Source organism: Macaca fascicularis, chromosome 2 (assembly GCF_037993035.2).
Source record: "Macaca fascicularis isolate 582-1 chromosome 2, T2T-MFA8v1.1".
Taxonomy (NCBI): Eukaryota; Metazoa; Chordata; class Mammalia; order Primates; family Cercopithecidae; genus Macaca; species Macaca fascicularis.
This window is the reverse complement of record NC_088376.1, coordinates 83266015-83285275: the sequence shown is the minus strand read 5'-3', so window position 1 is coordinate 83285275 and position 19261 is coordinate 83266015. Positions and strand designations below refer to the sequence as shown.

General features: G+C 42.8%; 1 protein-coding gene across 5 annotated transcripts in view; it reads left to right on the top strand.

The window, feature by feature from the left end:
• The first annotated feature begins 1031 nt into the window (after nt 1-1031).
• The window catches only part of PLD1 (phospholipase D1), a 205492-nt gene continuing 187262 nt past the window's right edge, over nt 1032-19261 (top strand). For 4 of the 5 annotated variants that reach the window (XM_065540177.2, XM_005546385.5, XM_074031403.1 and 1 more), the window contains exon 1: nt 1032-1171. The gene's annotated coding sequence lies outside the window, so the exon portion shown is untranslated. Of the gene's footprint in view, nt 1172-1726; nt 2157-19261 lie in introns of those variants that run through there. The other variant, XM_045386628.3, reaches the window with a different exon arrangement.

Here is a 19261-nt window from a genome sequence, read left to right as displayed (position 1 = left end):
GATGTGCTCAAGAGACAAAAACGTGGTCTAAGGAGGGCTGAGCAACTGTAGGTTACAGGAAAACTGAGTTCCAGACTATAATTTGGCCCCCCTCCCCTAATTTGGACTGGTATATTATATTTTTCATTTCATGTAATGCCATGTGTGCAGTAAGACATTATGTAACTTGGCCAGTCTCGGTGTGTAATATCCACTAAATGCTTTAAAGTGGCTGAGGTTATTAGCAGTTTGGTGCATGGGGAGGCCATTGCTTCCCTTGGCTTTGGCGGGATGCAATATTGTGTAATGAGGTTGGAACTGGCCTATATTCAAAATTACATTCCCAAAGGGCTGCTTATTCAAGCCACATGACAACTGGTTCTCTTTTTCTTAAGACTTCATTCTAAGTGGACTAAAAACAGCAAAATTGCCATGTTTGAACAGTTCCATAGGTAGACTGGGTCTTTTCCTTGTTTTGCTCCCAATTTATTATTTTATACTAAGATTTCTGAACTACACCCAGTTTTAGAGACATCGGGACACAAATTCCCGTCCCCCTCCATCTAAGCTGTGTGACCTCAGGCTGGTTACTTCATGATTCTGAGCCTTCATTTCCTTACCTGTAAGTTGGCGTTAACACTTCCCTAAGGAGGTGTAAGTCTTATAAAGACGCCAGCAAAGCTCCAGTCTCTTAATTATGTCGCCTCAGGCAATTTATTTAGCCGTTTGATTTGCGGATTCCTTACTTACAAGTTGGACCAGTTGTGGCTACTATCCGCAGTAGTCGAGGAATAGGTATGATAGGCAAAGCTCCGGCAACGGTGGCTGGCCCTTGGCGGCTCAAGAGGACCTGATAATGGTCCTGCTAGCGAGCATGCCCTAGTGTAATGCGGTCGAGTCATGAAACTTTGGGAAAAGAGAGAACAAGGAAAGCGGGCGATCAGAGGCCCAGCCGCGAGACCCGCCCCGCTGGGGCCGCCAGCCTGCACCGCGACGCCCCAGGACCCGGCACCGCCTCGCTCCACCCCTGCGAATCCGGGGCGAATCCGGGCGGAGAGTTCCTGGCGGCCGCGCAGCGCAGAGCACCCTCCCGCCCGCCTCCCTCCGGTTGAGCTCCAGCTGTGCCAGAGGCACGCGGGCCTGGAGAGTCCGCAGCCAACGCGCAGGTGCTAGCGGCCCCTTCGCCCTGCAGGTAGGAGCCGCGCCGAGACCCGCATCACCCGGCGCCTGTGGGAGCCGGGTTTCCCCTGCCTTCGCCTTCAGTCCCTTCTGGCTCCCAACCCGGTCAACTGGCCGCTCCCCGCCCAACTTGGACGGGACTTCAGTGAGTGAGTCGGCAGCGGACTCCCCAGCGATCCCCAAGGGCCTCCCTTGCACGGCTTCGGGTGGAATTCCTGCAGGGTGAAAGCTGACCACTCAGGCACGCACTTTTGCAGCGCGGGCGGCTGCCTGGAGCGCAGAGCCGCGCAGGCTCCAGGCTGAAGCCCGGGCGTCCTCTGCAGGATGCACCGCCCCGCCGGCGCGGGGCTTCGGGTGCAGTGTGTGTGGTGTCCCCAGGTCATCCGGGCGCCCTTGGTTCGGAGGCGCGGTGGCATGACTGGGCTGGTGGGGGCGATGGGACCAGCATCCCGTACCAACCAGGAAGTGCCGCGTCCCAAAGCTTCGAGCCCAGCCCTCAGAGCACGGTCCCGGGGGTGTGGTCACAGCCGCGGGTGTCCGCGCCTCCAGCCATGTGATGTGACCACTCGGAGGCGGGGCGGGGGGCCCGGGGGCGAGCAGCAGGGCGTGTGTAAAGGGTCTTGTTCGTCACAGTACGATTCAAGGTATTTGGGACCTAGGGCTCAGATCCAGGAGTGCGGTCCTCCAAGCCTTCCAAAGGATTTTGTGACGCCCTTGAGAACCGCCCTTGTAGACTCAGTCCTGAACTACCGCCACGCCTGTGTTTGCTCCTCCTCATCTGGGATTATTGCCTTCTTTACTTCCTCTGTGAAGCACTAAATACGAGTAGCTTTTTAAGAACAGACCACAACAGTTTCTTCGTTTGACTATCACTAAGTCTGTCTCCAGAATGGGGAGCTCCGTTAACTTTATCAGCCAGCCCTGCCAATTTTAGTTAAGATAAGCCTTTGTGGGCCTCCAAAGACCTCTGAGAGACTAGGTACCCAGAGACCTCTGAGGTATGTTAAATGGTTTAATTCGTGGTGTTGCAATTAAAACTTAAAGAAGGAAAGGAATCTGCCATTTGAACTGTTAACAGACACCACATTTATACACTGCCTATTTGAATAAGAATCTCTTTCGATATTAAATGTTTTGTGACACACAAGTGAATTTGTACACAGTCTTTTAGCTTGAATTTGTAGACAGCCTTTAAATGTTGTTTGGGGATCTTTGGACTAATTGTATAAGCGCCCAGTCTGGCTTCTCAAGAACCAGTACAGTTAACAATCCATATAAAAAGTTGGAATGCTGCCTGGGCGCGGTGACTCACGCCTGTAATCCCAGCACTTTGGGAGGCTGAGGTGGGCGGATCACCTGAGGTTAGGAGTTCGAGACCAGCGTGGCCAACATGGTGAAACCCCGCCTCTACTAAAAATACAAAAATTAGCCGGGCGTGGTGGCACACACCTATAATCCCAGCTACTCGGGAGGCTGAGGCAGGAGAATCGCTTGAACCCGGGAGGCGGAGGTTGTAGTGAGCCGAGATCATGCCATTGTACTCCAGCCTGGCTGAAAGGGCGAGAGTCTGTCTCAAAAAAAAAAAAAAAAAAAAAAAAAAAAAAAAAAAAAAGAATACTAAGGCTTTGAGGAAAAAATGTCTTTACAATGTTTGTTCCTGATGACAGAATAATTATGAACTATAGTAAGTGCTGTACAACGCTCATTTAGGTTTGTAGACTTACTTATAACTAGGTGGTGGGGAACCGTGCTTCTTGAAAGTTGTATGATTACTTAGTGTTTCTTAATTAAAAACATAGTTACAAATTTTATTTACCTTTAACTCTTACATGGTTTTAAATTTATTTTTGTTCCGAAGGAAAAGTAGGACTGTCATTTTTAAAAAAAAAAATTTCCAATTTTATTTTAGATACGGGGATACATGTGCAGGTTTGTTACACGGACATGTAGCATGAAGCTGAGGTTGAGGGTACAACTGATCCCATCACCCAGGTAGTGAGCATAGTACCTGATAATTTTTTAACTTTTGCTCTCCTTCCTCCCTCCCACCTCTAGTGGTTCCTAGCGTCTATTGTTGCCATCTCTATATCCATAAGTGCCCAATGTTTACCATATATATATATATATATATATTTATTTATTTATTTATTTATTTTGAGACAGAGTCTCACTCTATCTCCCAGGCTGGAGTGCAGTGGCACGATCTCGGCTCACTTCAAGCTCCGCCTCCCGGGTTCACACCGTTCTCCTGCCTCAGCCTCCCCAGCAGCTGTAGTACCTTCCACTTATTAGTGAAAACATGCGATGTTTGATTTTCTGTTCCTGCCTTAATATGCTTAGGATAATGCCCTCTATCCGCATCCATGTTGCTACAAAGGACATGATTGTGTTATTTTTTATTGTTGCATGGTATTCTATGATGCATATGGACCACATTTTCTCTTATCCCGTCCGCAGTTGATGGGCATCTAGGTTGACTCCATTTGCTATTGTGAATAGCGCTGTGGTGAACATATGAATGTGTGTGTGTTTTTGGTAGAACAACTTATTTTCTTTTGGATATATACGCAGTAATGGGCTGCGGGGTTGAATGGTAGTTCTGTTTTGAGTTCTTTGAGAAATCTGCACCTGCTTTCCACAGTGGCTGAAATAATTTACGTTCCAACCAACAGTATATAAATGTTCTCTTACAGGATTTTTTTTAAAAAATTTTCTTTTAATTTCACTTTTGTTGTAGTAAAAGATGCACAACATAAAATTTACCATTTTAGCCATTTTTCAGTGTGCATGTAGTGGCATTAAATACGTTCACATTATTGTGCTACTGTCACCACCATCCATCCACAAGACTCTTCATCTTTCTTACAGGGTTTTAATAACATTTTAATGATAATGGTTGTGTTGCAGGCTTTAGTTTTATCACTAAGCAAGGTTTGAGTTCCTTCTCGTAGCTTTAGAGAAATGCACCTTTTAAACTTTTTTTTTTCTGAGGCAGGGTCTCACTCTGTTGCCCAGGTTGGAGTGTAGTGGCACAACAGTCTTGACCTCCCAGGCTCAAGTGATACTCCCATCTCAGTTTCTGAGTAGCTGGAACTATAGGTGTGCATCACCACCCTTGGCCAGTTTTGTTTGTTTGTTTGTTTTTGTAGAGATGAGGTCTCACTGTGTTGCTAAGGCTGGTCTTGAATAACTGGGCTCCAGCAATCCTCCCATTTCGGCTTCCCAAAGTGCTGGATTACAGGCATGAGCTACCATACCCAGCCAAGAAATGCACTTTTAAAAGAGAAAAGGTAAAAAGCCATAAACAGACTGTTTAACAAATCTTATCTACAGCCGGAAAGGCCTAATACGTTACTGTTTGAAAATAAACTTGTGATGTATTTAAACTTTTATCTAAGGGTATTGTGGGGTTTAGCTATCAAGAGGAAGGAACACGTAAGGCAGTTACTGTTATTGATCATTTCCTCTCCTGAGTATCTATCAGAAAAATGGCAATTGTCAGTGTTGTTGTCTTTAGCAGTGCAATAGTACCTATCTAAATTATGCTTGAACTCAGGTAATGTTGCCTTCTTAGTAACTAAAGGCAATGTTGATCAAACTTGAAACTACATGTAGCAATTTCCTGTCCATCCCAGGTGTTTACTAAAGATTGATACTACGGGACCCAACACATAAGATATGTCTCTTTAAACTTGTAGTTAGGCTGAGTCATTGTGTTCACAAGAAAAGCTGTAACTTTGCAAGGTCTGGTTTTATGTTTACAATCCTTTAAGTCTGAGCACCACAAAATAAAATGTATTTGCTGGGGGGGTGCGGTTAAAAGTTGTCGCAGGGTTAAAACGAGAAACATGTAAACCTAACTTTCCCATAGGCCTGTGACATTTCTGGTTACAAAGAGAATCATACAAATCACATCTTATGCTTCAGTGGGAACACATTCCAGTGTGTTAGTTTCCCTAAATTCACACTACAGTGTAAAATCTGGACCCCAGCTGTTTTAGTGCTGGGTTATTAAGCAAAAGTGTATGTTATATAAGTGTTTCATAGTATCACAGGTTTTTTTCCTATTGCAAAACTTTCTTAATTTTTAAATTTATTGAGCAAACATTACAGCGGCAGAATAAAATCAATTATTTATTTAATAAACACTTACATGGTGTTTACTTTGTGCCTTGCACTTGTCTAAGCATTTTACAAACATGAATACATTTAACCCTCAAACAACCCTGTAAAGTAGGTAATCTTATTATGGCCATTTTATTTATTTATTTATGTTTGTTTTACTGTATTTTATTTTGTAGAGATGGGGTCTTGCTATGTTGCCCAGGCTAGTTTCAAACTTCTGGGTTCAAATGGTCCTCCTATCTTGGCCTCGAAAAGTGCTGGGATTCACAGGTATGAGCTACTGTGCCTGGCCTATGCCCATTTTATAGATGAGGCAGTTTGAGGCATAGTGAGATCCCACAACTAGCTCATGGCAGAGCTGGGGATCCATCTCTGGCAGCTTGCACCCAGAGTTTTGACATTGCTGTCTGTTTAGAAAAAAACATAACCTGTGATTCCATCCTCCTAACAAACTTTTTTTTTAAGGTTTTTTGATTCCCATTTTGTCTTTGTTCTTTGACGTAATCGCAATTATAGTGCAACTCAGACAATCTGTTCAAGTCCTTTACTTTTCGGAAGAAGAAATTAAGGTGGAACATGGGTATGTCCAAGGGTAGAAGCACTGGGGCAGGGTCCTGGAGATCCTCTGCTGGGCCAGGCCTTAACTCCCTGATTGTAAGGAGATTGGGCCAGGGATCCTGGGAGAGTCTGGGAGGCCAGGGCTGTGTTTGGGAGGAGTTGGGTGTTATTTGCCAATCCAGAGGGAAGCATTTCAATATTTTAAAAATTGTTATGACCATACTAGAGCTAATCTACTAAATAAGGGCCCACGTTATGGCCGACTGGGTCATGGGAGGTCTTGCTTCCTAGGGCTCCAGAATCCTGGATTGCTTCCCCCGTTGCTGCTAATGCTCATGACCCTCAGCTCCCCCTCTGGATGAGGGCAAGATTTTATTCTGTACTCAATCATTTTTTGAACTTTTTGGATCTAGAGTTGGGAACCTTTTGGAAGCCTCTGACGCACAAAAGAAAATCAGCCAAAATCAACATGGAAATAAAAATAACTTGGTTTAGTCAGTTCTTTTGTTAAGAAAGAGAGAGAGACACTTCTAAGGCCGTAAACTTATGAACTTTATATTAAGAACAGGAAAATAAGGGTTCAGAATTTAACAGTGATCTTTTTCAAAGTAGGCTTTTACAGATGGCACATTTAGATGAAGGCGAATAGGAATAAACATGGGGAAAAGGAAAGCCGTAGAAAGGGAGGGGAGAAACAAGTGCAGAGATGAGGCATTGGCAGAGAGCCATAGATAGGAAGCATGGAGCTAATACCTTTGTCAGTTCTTTACAAAAAGCCTGCGTCTCAGAGTGTTACCACCGGATGATGCCTTCAAAATATCATAAGCAGTTGCAAATGATCTTTCCTTTGGTTTATCTTGATGGGATCTTAATGTTTAAACTGTTGCTAATCAACAAAGCATGTGGACAATAAGATACAAGGGAACTCTTGGCCCCTGATTGGGATCTTCATAACAGTCTAGTCTAGTTTGGTTTATGCCACTTTCCGTGGGTGGATTTTATATGTAGTGTGATATTAGAATCACTGGATTTGCCGTTATTTTTTCTATTGACAGTCTTCCCTGTGACAGGGCAAGGTTCTTGAGGTCACAGACTGTGTTTTTGTCATTTTTGTGTCTACAGTGTCCATTGTAGTGTACAATAGATGTGAGCTGAATGACAGGGTACATGGATGAAGGGAGAAGGTGTAATCCATTTTGTTAAAAATACATAGGTATTTCCAGAAAATAAGTCTTTATAATTAATGTTGTACTTATTTATTTGCTCCATGGTGCCATTTAACTATTCTTAAAAATAAAATGTGTAGATGTGGAATGGACAGTCTGTGGCATTTTGGGTAAACAGCTGTACTCACTTCATTGATCTTTTTCTGCCCAAGTTCTGATGAAAGAGTCCTTTGAAATAAAGAGTTCGAGTAGGTAGCCATGGGTTGGGATTGGAGATTCATGACTTGGAGCAGAAAAACATTTCCAGATGTGTAGGGCAGTGGTTCTCTGAAGATGCAGACCCGAAAGTGAGACATTTAACCAAAGGAGCTAAGAATAGGGAAAAAAATGAAGATGAAGTTTTAGATACTGTTTTTTAAGTGTCACCATTATTCCTGCTTTGGAATAAAAAAATGTAAGAATTTGGGGATGAAGTATATTTTTGGCACTAACATCACTGTGATGTTAAAACTATTTTTAAAAGATAATAAATACCCACACCTCTGACTTACTAATTATTTTACTAAATGTATTGCTCTCTATGCTATTTATGTCTATTATTTCTATATGGTGAAAATACTGTACCTGCTGCACGTCTTCCCCAAACTGCATGTTCTAGTGATATCATGTTGGTAACTTAGAGGTGGCCATGGTAGGAATTTCTTTTTTTGAGACAGGGTTTCACTCTTGTTGCCCAGGCAGGAGTGCAATGGTGCAATCTTGGCTCACTGCAGCTTCCACCTCCCAGGTTCAAGCAATTCTCCTGCCTCAGCCTCCTGCCTCAGCCTCCCAAGTAACTGGGATTACAGGTGCATACCACCACGCCTGGCTTATTTTGTATTTCTAGTAGAGACAGGGTTTCACCATGTTGGCCAGGCTGGTCTCGAACTCCTGACCTCGTGATCCTTGGCCTTCCAGGAATATTTACACTGTGGAAATTGGCACACACTACACTTAGGGTTTCTCCTCCACCCCAACCTGGTTGCTAAGCATTTGTCAGCACACCACTGGCTTTGCCCAAGGGGGATATCTGAGCTTCTCCACCACCCCCCCCTTTTTTTCTCATTATGACCAAAGAGATTTGTCGTGCACTTTTCTTTCAACTGTCACAGTGATTCTGAATTTGGCGATGTGGTTGGGGGGAAAGGAATACATATAGTTATGCTATGTTCTAATCTCTTTGTGCCTATTATCTGGTCTGGTCTCAATTGCATTCAATTTAACCTTTGATTCTATCCTTTTGTAGAGATAGAATTCTCCCTGCAACCTCCTGAAGAGCTGGCCTTCCCTCCTTCTCCATCACAGTAGTTCCAAGGTCTGGCTAAACAAAATCACCTGGGAACTTCTTAAAATACAAACTTCCAAGTTCTATCACATATGTAATAAATTTAGATTTTTGAGGAATGGGACTCAAAGTAGTATTTTGTAAATTCCCTTGGGAGTTTGATGATCACCCCATGTGCCTTCTGGGCCCCTCTTGTGGGCTCTTGCTCTCCAGCCCTGGCACCTGTGTACCGTGCTTAGAATCAGGTCATTTGGGCTGCTGGACCCCGGCCACATTGTATGGTAGCCTTGATTTTTATGTTTGTACTCAAATTCTGATCCTGTGAACCTTGGTAATCAGGGGCCACTCTTTTCCCCATTGGCCTGTCATTCATACCAGAGCCTGATTTTTCGTGCTCAGTTCTTTGGAGCCTGGGTTTCTAACTAGCGAGGCAGCTAGTGTGTTGCAGGGAGACTATCAGAGGAGTCAGGTGTGCTAAGTTTCATTTCTACTTTAGCGTCTGTGTAACCTCGAAAAACTTGTTTTTCACCTTTCTGGACTACAGTTGCCTATCTCCAGAGTTTGTTAGGAAGGTTGTTTCTAGAACACATCAAGCTTTGTTCCATCTTAGGGCCTTTGAATCATGCTATTCCCTCTGCCTGGAGCACACTTCTCCTAAGTCTTTGCATGGCTTGCTTCTTTTTGTCATTTGGATCAATGACAAAATGGTCAAATGTTATCTCCTTGGAAAGGTTTTCCCTGACCATTGAAAGCTGCCTCACCTCACAGTCCACATTGCGTTGCTTGCTACCTGATCCTGTTCCAGCCTTTTACCTGGGGTTATTTTCATGCTAGCATTTACCACCATCTGAAATTCTTTTTCTTTTCTCGTTTTCTTGGTTACTGGGTTTTCTATGCAAGAACTTAAGCTTTATGAGAGTAGGGACTTGCCTGACACATAGTAGGTACTCACTAACTACTTGTTGAATGACTACCTTTCCAAGTTATTATATAAATATATGATGTTAGTGTGAACCCTTGTTCCCAAGCGATTCATTTGTTTTCCTAATTGTTCTTTTCTGACCTCACAGATGTTGCTGTTTTTATGACAATGATTCATTGCTGAGGTATTACTGCAATTTGGAGCAAAGTGCTGCTCTCAACTGATGAGAAATAAAATCTGTAGCTTTCTATGTGAATGCCTCCTTTCGTTTTCAGAGAGCTTGCAAAATCTTGTTTCAGTTGCATCTATTTGTCATGTGGGTGTATAATCTGCGATAGAATGGATCGATTAAACATAACATAAATGAGACTGATTTGGGGAAACTCCTGTTTCCTCCCTTTTTTGAGTTCTACCAGGGGTGGTTTTTGGTAGCGTCATGGGGACTAGGGAAATGTGTATCACTTTGTAAGAAAGGCAGTCCATAGGCTGGGCATGGTGGCTCACGCCTGTCATCCCAACATTTTGGAAGGCTGAGGCAGGTGGGTCACTTGAGGTCAGGAGTTCAAGGCCAGCCTGACCAACACGGTGAAACCTCATCTCTACTAAAAATACAAAAATTAGCCACGTGTGGTGGTGAGTGCCTGTAATCCTAGCTACTTGGGAGGCTGAGGCAAGAGAATTGCTTGAACTTAGGAAGTGGAGGTTACAGTGAGCTGAGATCGTGCCATAGCACTCCAGCCTGGGTGACAGAGCAAGACTCTGTCTCAAAACAAAAACAAACAAGTAACAAAAAGAAAGGCATGCCAGAAACGCATGTTGGATATGTTCATCCTATCTGATCTCACCAGATACATGGAGTAGGTTTGACTAACGGTGAAGTAATTTTTGTAGATCCATTGCCTGGAAGGCCAATAAGGTTGGCAGTGAAAGCTTTCATCCTGTATTTGCAATAGCCCCTTTTCAGGATGGTGTTGAAAGATTTATCAAGCACAGAGTCTTTTTGGTGCTAACACAGTACTAGGCCTAGGCTAGTGAGTCTAAAATGTGGTTCCAGCCCCACAGTTTATAGTCTAATGCAGTCACCCAAAGGCATGACTGAATTGTGCAGCAGAATCCTGCCAGGCCACCTGAAATGGGCTGCCTTTTATAATGATTCTATGTTCCAGTTTTCCTTGATAGTGATTTTCCAACTGCTTTGTTTCAGGGCAGTGCGGTGTTGTGAATGTTTGTCTTCTTCAAATTCATTTGTTGAAATCCTCACCCCAAGGGGTGATGGTATTAGGAGGTGAGGCCTTTGAGAGGTGATTAGGCCACAGTGGCTCTGCCCTCATCAAGGAGATTAGTGCCTTTATAAAAGAGGCCAGAGAGGGACCTCTGGCTCTCTTCACTAAGTGAGGGGTTAGTGAAAAGGCAGCCACTGGGGAAGCAGGTTTTCACCAGACACCAAATCTGCAAGCACCTGGATCTTGGACTTCCCAGCCCCCAGAACTGTGAGAAGTAAGTTTCTGTTGTTTATAAGCCACCTAGTCTATGGTATTTTGTTATAGCAGCCTGAATGGACTAAGACAGGTGGGCTGGCATTGGAGTAGAGATTGGGTCCAGGGATGTAGACAGCAGAATTCTGGAGCGTTTCTAAACACCACATTCAATCAGAGCATCTCATTTAGAAAATGTACTATTGTATATTTGCCTTTTAAAAATTATTTTTGGGCTGGGCACATTGGCTCATGACTGTAATCTCAGCACTTTAGAAGGCCAAGGTGGGTGGATCACTTGAGGTCAGGAGTTTGAGACCAGCCTGGCCAACATGGTGAAACCCCATCTCTACTAAAAATACAAAAATTAGCCAGTTGTGGTGGTGCACACCTTTATTTGCAGCTACTTGGGAGGCTGAGGTAGGACAATTGCTTGAACCAAGGAGACGGAGGTTGCAGTCAGCTGAGATTGTGCTACTACACTCCAGCCTGGGCAACAAAGTGAGACTCCATCTAAAAAATAAAAAATAAAAAAGTAAAAATTATGTTTGTTTCAGATTTGCAGAAAAGTCGTGACGCTATTGCAGCAAGTTTCAAAGGAGTACACAGTTTCCTCTATTATTAACATCTCACATTGGTATGTGATACATTTGTTATAATTAATGAACCAATATAGACGCATTATTAAGTAAAACACATACTTTTTTTTTTTTTTTTTTTTTTTTTGAGACGGAGTCTCGCTCTGCCGCCCAGGCTGGAGTGCAGTGGCCGGATCTCGGCTCACTGCAAGCTCCACCTCCTGGGTTCACGCCATTCTCCTGCCTCAGCCTCCCGAGTAGCTGGGACTACAGGCGCCCGCCACTGCGCCCGGCTAGTTTTTTGTATTTTTTAGTAGAGACGGGGTTTCACCGTGTTAGCCAGGATGGTCTCGATCTCCTGACCTCGTGATCCGCCCGTCTCAGCCTCCCAAAGTGCTGGGATTACAGGCTTGAGCCACCGCGCCCGGCTGTAAAACCCATACTTTATTTAGATATTCTCCCATGTCCTTTTTCTATTCCAGTATCTTGCCCAGGATACCATGCTACATTTCATAGTTGTGTCTCCTTGGGCTCCCTTGGTTATCATGGTTGCTCAGACTTTCCTTGTTTTTGATGACCTTGATAGTTTTGAGGGGTACTGGTTAGGTATTCTGTAGAATGTCCCTCAGTTGAGATTTTTATGATGTTTTCCTCAAGATTACATTGGGATTATGGGTTTGGGGAGGGAGAGGACAGAGGTAAAATACCATACTTATCACATCTTATCAAGGGCACATACTATCAGCATGACTCATCACTGGTGATGTCCACTTTGATCACCTAACTGAGGTTGTGTGTGTAAGGTTTTCCATTGTAAGGTTACTTTTTTCCTCCCTCTACACACTGTACTCTTTGGAAAGAAGTCACTGTGCACAACCCATATTTTTGGGAGTTATGTTCTACCTCCTAGAGAGGGGAAAATGTCCTAAAAAGATCTCATTCCCTTTACTTCCTTTAATGTTATAGATTTTCTGTTGAATGTCATTAATTTTGGTTTAAAATAGAAAAGTAGTACACTTAGGTGGCCTTGTTTCATTTCTGTGCTAGTTCACAAACACAGAAACACTTTAGAAAGAGTTTTAGTTGCAGGCAAGTCCCTCTTTTTTTTTTTTTTTTTTTTTTTTTTTAGATGGCGTCTCACTCTGTTGCCCAGGGCTCACTGCAACCTCCGCCTCCCGGGTTCAAGCAATTCTCGTGCCTTAGCCTCCTGAGTAGCTGCAATTACAGGCACACACCATCATCCCCGGCTAATTTTTGTATTTTTAGTAGAGACAGGGTTTCACCATGTTGGTCAGGCTGGTCTTGAACTCCTGACCTCGTGATCCACCTGCCTTGGCCTCCCAAAGTGCTGGGATTACAGGCGTGAGCCACCATGCCTGGCCTGAGTCCCTCTTTTTTAATGAAAGTTGTGGGCAGACAATTATGCTCAGAGACCAGATAAATCTGGTCAAAGGGACCAGAATGATACCCCTGAATCAGGTGTTGGTTAGTGGCTTAGTGTGCGGTAGGCTTCCCATGAAGCCTTTGTGCTCTGATGCCTGACTGAGGACACAGTCCTCCTAAAAAAGAGTGTGAGGCCCATTGCAGCATGGCTGACTCTCTAATGGCCAAGTTCTCTTGTGGCTTAGCTCTCAGGACAGTCAGGTAATATGCCCAGAGCTGGACCTTGGGATCTGGCTAGACAGACCTGAAGAGTTTTCTGTTGCAATCAAATAAAGGACAACAATATTAATTTGGAACATGTTGAGAAGTCATTGTTGTAATTAAGCACAAGTTAAGCATACATAATAAACACTTCACATAATTGATTAGAATTATTTTAACACAACCAAAGCAAAATTCAAAAATTCCAAAGCAAAAATTCAGTTCTCAATCTTTCTCTCTCTCTTTCTCATGCCAGTGACCATTATTGACACTGTCTCCTGATTTCACCTAGAATTTATTTCTGAATTTACTTGATATTCTCTAAGTCATAGCACTTAATATGACTTCTATATAGCAAAAGCTTCCTTACGCCTGATTTCCTAGGGCCAAGGACTCAAGGAGTCTGTAAAATTTGACCATAATTTAAAATTGGCCATATGTTCAATGAGTAGGAGAGTTGATGTGAAGCAAGGGAGGTATCACAGGCCCAGCCTAGACCCTTTGCTCTGTGCTCCAAAAATGGTTTAGAATTCCTTTAGTAGAGAATGTGTGACTGTCATTCACTGAGCACGCTACCTTATCATTTAGTTCTGTATCCCACAGCATCTTAATCAGTCTACTTTGATCCTGTCCGACCCACTTTCCTGCCATTGCTGATTATATAATAGGACAATCTTACTTAAGTAGGGGTGAGTGTTACCTGGATTCAATGGCCTGAGAATTTTTTCCTTCCCTTTAATGTTTCTTTAGGTTTCACATTTTAAGGGTCAGTGACACTTAGCTGTTATCCATTGTTTCACAGATGAGTCATGGAAAATGGAAAATGAGTTTGAAAATTATCCTCACATGACAGCCATCATGCAACTTATAAGGAAAAATGGCACTTGGGGAGTAATAAGCCTCTAAAAATTTCTAAAGATTGAGGGGGGAAAAAACCCTCAAAGAATTTAGCTGACTTCAGTCAGTTTTAAATAAGAGGCCCAAAATAAATAAGTGAGAAATTTGAAAACTTCCTTCATATCAATACATGCCAGCTTTTTTCATATTATTAGGATATTTGCATATATTTTGGTCAAAACTGCTTACTTGAAAATACGTATTCAGAAGAAAAATGTCCATAATATGCTGTAGTGGTTTTTTTTTTTTGTTTTTTTTTTTTTAAAGACAACCTTCTAAGTTTGCCTCTGAAACTACCCTGAGAGCAACTGCCCTCTGGGGATTTATGGTCTAGTGCTGTGGTTCTCACACTCCACTGTGCACTTGAATCCCTGGAGGGCTCAGGAGAGTACAGAGCGCTGGGCCTTACCCTAGAGTTTCTGATTCAGTAGGTCTGGGCTGGGCAGAGAATTTGCGTTTCTAACAAGCTCCCAGATAATGCTGATGCTGCTGGTTTGGGGACTGCGATTTGAGAATCACTGATCTAATGGTTTAGCTGACACATCAGTAAACATAATTCAAAGATTAAATGCTGTGAAATAAGTACAAGTAACATGCAATGGGAAACAGGGTGTGGAGAAGTGGGGTAAACGATGAATGATCAACTAAAGATCAGAGAAACCATATGGAAGCAGAAAGGTTAAGCAGGATCTTGAAGCCTTGGCAGGTAGGGCATTTTGGTGATGACAGTCTCCTGTTGGGAGGGAGAGTGCAGAATGTATATGGGAGTGGGAGTGTAGCCTAGCACAGGAGGAGAGTAGGGGTGGTGTGAAGGGAGGAACAACCATGAACAGGTAGAATTCAGAATGAGAGGGCTGGAAAGTTAAACTAACACGTTCTTGGTTTTTGGAGTTTGGCAGCAAAGGAAAAGCATGATCAGAGCTATGCTTAAGAAGGGCAGCTCTGGCATTGCAACAGATGGTGCAGGAAGAGAAAGAGTGATTTTGGGAGAATCAGTTAGGAATTATTGAGGCAGCCCCGCCCAGAAGCAAGGATAGCCTGGAGAAGAGCATGAAGGTGGGAGGGATACAGTCATGGGAGGCATCTGTAGCAGAAGCCACACATTTGGTAGTTGATTGGTTCCTGAAAATGAGAGAGCGAAGAGTCAAGGTGAGAGTGAGGATTCAGAGTCTGAATTGTTGATGATGAGTGTTGGTGGTGGCTGGATCTCTCAGAACAAATAATTGGATAAGAAAAAGAACCTCGGCCGGGCGCGGTGGCTCAAGCCTGTAATCCCAGCACTTTGGGAGGCCGAGACGGGCGGATTCCGAGGCCGGGAGATCGAGACCATCCTGGCTAAAACGGTGAAACCCCGTCTCTACTTAAAAAATACAAAAAACTAGCCGGGCGAGGTGGTGGGCGCCTGTAGTCCCAGCTACTCGGGAGGCTGAGGCAGGAGAATGGCGTGAACCCGGGAGGCGGAGCTTGCAGTGAGCTGAGATCCGGCCACTGCACTCCAGCCTGGGCGACAGAGCGAGACTCCGTCTCAAAAAAAAAAAAAAAGAAAAAGAAAAAGAACCTCCTGGGCCTTAGTTTCTTCAGTAGAGGAGTGGACTAGATACTCTTAAAGGTTTCTTTGTAATTGTAATTAAGGGTTTGAGGGTTTTTGTTGTCTGAAATATGACAGAACATAGTTGTACAAAAAGTTAATGGCTTGTGTATAACAGGCACTCGTATGTTTGTTGATTAGTTGATCCATGACAATCATTAGCTCTGAAATAGTTACATCTGCAAATAGTCTTCTTCCTCGGCTCTTCATTTTGCTATGGTTTTCTTAGTATGTTGACTTACTCTTCCTCCCATTTTATAAATTATGAATATCAACCTTTTTTGATATGTGCTCTATGTATATATTTTAACAACTACAGCAGATAATTTAAACATCTCTTTGGCTGTTTCTTACATCATAATAATCACACCATATATGGGGATATTTATACACAACTCTGTCTTTCCCACTGGATCATAAAATCCTTTTGGGTAAGGGACATATCTTACTCATTTTCGTCTTCCTCACTGCACTCATGGTCAATACTTATAAAAAGTGGCCAGCAAATGTTTGAGGAACTGGATTGAATCATTGAGTAAGAGTAAATTACTGTCTGTTCTTTTGGGAGAGACAAATGTTTCAGACAATAAAGAGTAATAGTTTAAAGGGAAATGGAAGTCCATATATCCTAGGAGGTAGAAAGAGGAAACACATTTCATTCAGTAGACTCTTAGAACTGGAATAGACATACTCATGGACACTGTAGGGACTAGAAGCAGAAGCCTATAAAAAGTAGCGCAGTGGTTAGCTCTATCCTAAATTAGTCATTGAAAACCTTGGGCCAGACCTTTCCATGCTGGACCTCAATTTTCTCCTTTGTAATATTGAGGTTATACTAAATTACAAAGTTTTAGAACTCTCTGAACACCCTTTTGGGAAGAATTTTAAGCAGAGGGAACAGCATGAGTAAAACACAAGAGATAGGTAAGAGTATGTGTGTTCTTTGTGACTGGTTGTGACATGCTAGGAAATTAAGCAGGAAGAGCAGGTGGAGGCCTTGTTTCAGAGAGCCAAGATAAGGAGTCTGGACCCATCCTATGATGATAGGTGGTGTCTTATGCAGAGATTTGTGCCAGGTGGTTTAATTGGGGTTGGCATCCAGGGAGCACGGGTGAAGGACCAGAGACAGTCATCTAGGGAAGGAGGCAATAGTAATACAAGGAGGCATTATTGGAGTGCCATTGCTATAGGCAGCTGATTGCTTTATTCCAAGAGATCATCTGAGAAGTTTTATGAAATGCACTCAGCACAGTTTATGTAGAGAAAAAAGAGAGAGGCTTTTATCTATATTTCTTGTTTCCCATTGAATTAAAGCAGCCCCACTTCTGGATTGCACATGTATGACTGCCAGGTTCCCATGGGCGACACATGAAGCAGCAACAGAGGAGTCTAGGGGTGAGTGAGCTTGTCAGTTTGCACTTGTGTGAAGCTGGTTAAATTCTTCATGGAACTGGCTGCAATGGCAATGCTGGAATAAGAAGCAAGTTTGAGAGGATTTGAAGTAGTCCGTAAAAGGAGGCCAATACAGGGAGCTATTGAGAGATTTTAAACAAAGGAACACCTAATCAGAATGATATAATGGTGTGCTTGTAAGTGTTTAACAACCAGCTCTCCAGAAAATGTGCGTGCACATATGTCTATTATAAATTGTTCTGATACAAAAGATGTGTAGCACACAATTTACAAGTAGTAATAAAATGCTCTTTATCATTAAATCTATATAGCTAATTGATTTGACAGATTTCTGTTGGTTTTTGTTGAACTCTTGTATCCATAGCCTAGTCATGGTTACAGTTGATGAAAGAGCATATTGATATTTTCTTTTTACATTATTGTGTAATTTGAAAGTGAAGCAGCAGAGGTGTATCCCAAAATTTTACTTGTTCAGGAAACATCTTCCTTATGAATTGGCCAGTACTTTTTCTTAATACTAGAAGAATATTTCCTCAATTTTTTGTTTTATTCACGATGTAACTAGTACAAGCACCAGGCATTTTATTAATATTTTCTCTATCACCTCCTTAGGCCTAGACAATTAACAAAACAGAAACGATGTGATTATAGTGTTCGTCAATTTCAGTATGAAACTACCCTTATCATGGCCAGTATCAAGTTACAGGGAATTGGGAAGAGATGCACAGTAGCAGCACAACACAACATTGTATAGTCTTTTCACATCCAGTAGTCTCCCGTCATCCAAGGGGGATATGCTCCAAGACTCCCAATGGATGCCTGACACCTCAAATAGTACTGAACCCTATACACACTATGATTCTTTTTCTTATACATACATGCATGTGATAAAATGCAGTGTATAAATTAGGTACAGTAAGAGATTAACAATAATAACAAAATAGAACAGTCATAATGATATACTATAATAAAATTTACATGAATGTGAGCTCTCTTTTTTCCCTCTCTCAAAATACCTTGTACTGTACTCTTCTTCTTCTTCTTTTTTTTTTTTTTTGAGATGGATTCTTGCTCCCATCATGTAGGCTGGAGTGCAGTGGCACGATCTCGGCTCACCACAGCCTACACCTCCCAGGTTCAAGCGATTCTCCTTCCTCAGCCTCCCGAGTAGCTGGGATTATAGGCGTGCGCCATCACGCCTGGCTAATTTTTATATTTTTAATAGAGACGGGGTTTTGCCATGTTGGCCAGGCTGGTCTCAAACTCGTGATCTCAGGTGATCCACCCACCTCAGCCTCCCAAAATGCTGCGATTACAGGTGTGAGTCACCGCGCCCAGCCCCTTCTTCTTGTGATGATGTGAGATGATAAAATGCCTGTGTGAAGACAAAATGAGGCGAATGACCTAGGCATTGTGACATAAATGGAAAATGCCAGAAATAAACAATTCATGTTATAAATTGTGCACCATTCTGAGTAATGTGATGAAATCTTGCACTCCCCCATTCCATCCTGCCAGTCACTCGGTAGCCATCTCTGTTACCAGATTAACTGTGGTTTTATCAGTATCACAGTGCTTATGTTCAAGTAACTGTATTTTACTTAATAATGGCTACAAAGTCCAAAAGTAGTGATATAATATTTTCGGACCATGGTTGACTGCAGGTAACTGAAATTTTAGTTACATGAAACTACAGATAAGGGGGGGACTGCCCTACAGATAAAATAGGCATAAGTATCCTCAAGACAATAGATATTATTAAAATGAAGAAAAATAATAAAGAAGTGATAAACTGAGAACTTTTGCTTTAATATAATTTATTTTATTGTAAGTTTATATAATTTAATTTTTAATAATTGCTATGTTTAACAACTGACTCACAAAATTGCTGAAAATTTCCCAATCTTGATGAAAATTTCCCAGTCTGCTCTCAGGAGCCTATATGAGCCAGCCCAGAACACCACTGGAGTTATAATTTGAGAAGATTACCTTGGTAGCAATCTCTAGAAATGTTTTGTAGGGGAGCTACAGTAGGGGTCAGAAGTAGGAGACAGATTATGAAATGTCTTCAGACCCTGCCAGCGTGAGGGTTCAAATGATGTCTGGTCGGTGGAGATCATGCAAATTTCACTGGTTTGTGTTCCCACACGGATCTGTAGGACCTTCAGTGAAAGTCTCCTCCAGGTATTCCTGGAGGTATCCTGGCATTGTCTCACATGTGTTTTGAGAGCCCCACTCCCTTGGGGGGGGTCTTACGCTTTTGCTTCCTTGTTGATGACCATGGGCCAAAGGGGCTCTGTGGGTGAGGCTCTACCTCAGCCATAGCTGGTGTCCTCCTGAAGAGGATTTATGCCAAAAAGAGTCACAGGCCAGGCCTTGTTTTTTCAAGTTTGCAAATCTAGGGGAGAGGGAG